The following is a 3,990-nucleotide window of genomic DNA, read 5'->3' as shown; positions in this document are numbered from 1 at the left end:
TGTGTGTGTGTGTGTGTGTGTGTGTGTGTGTGTGTGTGTGTGTGTGTGTGTGTGTGTGTGTGTGTGTGTGTGTGTGTGTGGTGTGTGTGTGTGTTCAGAGAGAGAAGAGAAACAAACAAACAGATAGATAGTTAGTTAGAGAGTACAACACAATGTAGAGAGAAAGTAGAAAATTAAGAAAAAAAGAGAAAGTGCCACAACTCATTAAGTGGAAGTGTCACCGTCGGCAGTTCTCACAACGACAGTAGCCAGAGTCGAGTTCGGTCAGCTGGTCAGTCTTGGAGGTGACAGTCAAGAGGGCTGACAGGCGCTTCGGGAGAAGTCTTACTAACGAGCTGACAGTCAGAATGGGTTCATCATGGACTGTTATCCTCAACTGGAGTTTGTAAGTGTCACCTGTTAACAGTGTCAACGGTATGAACAGTGCCAACGGTGGGAACAGTGCCAGCGGTAGAGACAGTGCCAACGGTAGGGAACAGTGCCAACGGTAGGGAACAGTGCCAACGGTATGGAACAGTGCTAACGGTATGGAACAGTGTCAGCGGTAGGGAACAGTGTCAACGGTAGGGAACAGTGCCAGCGGTGGGAACAGTGCCAACGGTATGGAACAGTGCTAACGGTAGGGAACAGTGCTAACGGTAGGGAACAGTGCCAACGGTATGGAACAGTGCCAGCGGTAGGGAACAGTGCCAGCGGTAAAGTGCCAGCGGTAGGGAACAGTGCCAGCGGTAGGAACAGTGCCAACGGTATGGAACAGTGCCAGCGGTGAGGAACAGTGCCAGCGGTAGGGAAGTGCCAGCGGTAGGGAACAGTGCCAGCGGTAGGGAACAGTGCCAGCGGTAAGGAACAGCGCCAGCGGTATGAACAGTGCCAGCGGTAGGGAACAGTGCCAGCGGTAGGGAACAGTGCCAGCGGTAGGAAGTGCCAGCGGTAGGGAACAGTGCCAGCGGTAGAACAGTGCCAGCGGTGGGAAGTGCCAGCGGTAGGGAACAGTGCCAGCGGTGAGGAACAGTGCCAGCGGTGAGGAACAGTGCCAGCGGTATGGAACAGTGCTAACGGTAGGAACAGTGCCAACGGTGAGTGGGAAAGTGCCAACGGTGAGAACAGTGCCAGCGGTATGAACAGTGCAGCGGTGAAAGGTGTGGCGGTAGGGAACAGTGCCAGCGGTAGGGAACAGTGCCAGCGGTAGGGGAACAGTGCCGCGGTATGGAACAGTGCTGCGGTGAGAACAGTGCAACGGTATGAACAGTGCCAGCGGTAGGAACCAGTGCCAGCGGTAGGGAAGTGCCAGCGGTAGGAACAGTGCCAGCGGTAGGGAACAGTGCCAGCGGTATGGAACAGTGAGCGGTAGGGAACAGTGCCAGCGGTAGGGGAAGTGCCAGCGGTAGGGAACAGTGCCAGCGGTAGGGAACAGTGCCAGCGGTAAGGAACAGTGCCAGCGGTATGGGAGATGCCAGCGGTAGGGAACAGTGCCAGCGGTAGGGAACAGTGCCAGCGGTGAGAATGCCAGCGGTAGAACAGTGCCAGCGGTAGTGAACATGCCAGCGGTGGGAAACAGTGCCAGCGGTAGGGAAGCGAAGTAGGAACAGTGCCAGCGGTAGAACAGTGAAAGTAGGGAACAGTGCCAACGGTATGGAACAGTGCTAACGGTAGGTAACAGTACCAATGCAGGCGAAGAAAAGGTAGGAACAGTGCCAGCGAGGAAGTGCCATAGAAGTGCTAACGGTATGGAACAGTGCCAACGGTAGGGAACAGTGCCAGCGGTAGGGAACAGTGCCAGCGGTAGGGAAGTGCCAGCGGTAGGGAACAGTGCCAGCGGTAGGGAACAGTGCCAACGGTATGGAACAGTGCTAACGGTAGGGAACAGTGCTAACGGTAGGTAACAGTACCAACGGTATGGAACAGTGCCAGCGGTAGGGAACAGTGTGTTGGTTTTGTTTTATTGTTGAAAATAATAGTTTCACAGGTCCTTAGATCAGTTGAGAGTATATTGTACCTTCTCTCTATACTAAGGGAAGTGTCTCAGTGCACTTATAGGAGAACACTTAAGTGAGGTGTTCACTGGGTAACAAGTGATATGAGTCTCCTCACTCTGACCAAGGGGGAAGCAGGCCTCCAGAGGGTGATAAAAGGAAACGCGTCAGATAGTCCTGTTGCTGACCCCAGCCTGCCCCCGCTCGTGCCCCTAAACAACTGCATAACCTGAGGCACAGTTGAATAACTTAGTGAATAATTTGGTATTATACATGTGGGTAAATATTTATATAATGCAAATGGTGATGTTACAAGAGTGCCAACGGTAAGTAACAGTGCCAACGGTAAATAGCGGTGTTAACGGTAAGTAACAGTGCCATCGGTAAATAGCGGTGTTAACGGTAAGTAACAGTGCCATCGGTAAATAGCAGTGTTAACGGTAAGTAACAGTGCCAACGGTAAATAGCGGTGTTAACGGTAAGTAACAGTGCCAATGGTAAGTAACAGTGCCAACGGTAAATAGCGGTGTTAACGGTAAGTAACAGTGCCAACGGTAAGTAACAGTGCCAACGGTAAATAGCGGTGTTAACGGTAACAGTGCCAACGGTAACAATGCCAACGATAACAGTGAGAATATTATACATCCTCTGCCTCTCTCTCCCTCCCCCACTCTCTCTCCCTGCCCCCCACTCTCCTGCCCCCACTCTCTCTCCCTCCCCCACTCTCTCTCCCTGCCCCCCACTCTCTCTCCTGCCCCACTCTCTCCCTGCCCCCCTCTCTCTCCCGCCCCCACTCCTCTCCTGACCCCACTTTCTCCCTGACCCCCTCCTCCCCTCCCTCACCTCCCAGGGTGAGAGATCGGCACTTCATTAAACACCACAACACACTTTCATACATTAAAAAAGCTGTGAGCTGTTCCCATGAGTGTGTGTGTGTGTGGGTGTTATCTATTCACTATATAAATTGTGCATTCATTATATAAATTTCTATATAAACTGTGTATATACATCCTACGTTGACTTAATGTTATATAAATTCACCCCCACAGGCTCCATAACCACCATCGCACTACCACAACTACTAGCATCCAGGCACTACCAGATCCTGACTATTACTCCAGTCCCTACAACTACTACGACCACTACCACCATCATGACCACGACCACTACCACCATCATGACCACGACCACTACTACCAGCCGTACTACAACAATTATTTGCCCCACTACCACAATCGCTACCAGTATAGTTACGTGCATATCTGTCGTCTACTAGTACGTCAACCCCATCTACTAACCAGGTGAGTGACTAACCTAACCTAACCTAACCTAACCTAACCTAACCTAACCTAACCTAACCTAACCTAACCTAACCAAGTCACTTTAAGTTAGGTTAACACAAGTTTGGTTAAGTTGCATTTATCAAGAAAATATATTGTCATTTTTAGTATTTATGTTAAGTTTAGCAACGCTTTAACTAAGTTACTACTCTAAGTTAAATTAGGTTAAAATCTTTGAAGTTAATAGTGACTAATACGAGTTATAATCCTCACTATACCTCGACCCCTACCTAGGATAAGTTAAATTGGTTAATATTTCCGAGTTATTACAATGATTAACACGACCTCTAACTCCTTCTAGGCTTCACGGGTTAATGAGTTATTACCACAAGCACTGTTATGGCATCCTTCATCAGCATCCTGTTCTGGGTTAGTGCTGCTGCTGCCCAGTTATAGAGCCCTAAATAGATAACTGGCTCACTTAACCTCGTATTGTTATGAATCCGCGAGAATCCACGAACGCAGACGAGTCATCAGCCTCCACCTCCTTCAAGAACCAATGAGAAGCTTTCACCTCTCTCAAGAACCAACGAGAAGCCTTCACCTCTCTCAAGAACCAATGAGAAGCCTTCACCTATCTCAAGAACCAATGAGAAGCCTTCACCTCTCTCAAGAACCAATGAGAAGCCTTCACCTATCTCAAGAACCAATGAGAAGCCTTCACCTATCTCAAGAAC

The sequence above is a fragment of the Homarus americanus genome, unplaced genomic scaffold (genome assembly GCF_018991925.1).
Source record: "Homarus americanus isolate GMGI-L3 unplaced genomic scaffold, GMGI_Hamer_2.0 scaffold46583, whole genome shotgun sequence".
Classification (NCBI taxonomy): Eukaryota; Metazoa; Arthropoda; class Malacostraca; order Decapoda; family Nephropidae; genus Homarus; species Homarus americanus.
The sequence above is the reverse complement of the archived record's forward strand: the minus strand, read 5'-3'. Positions refer to the sequence as shown.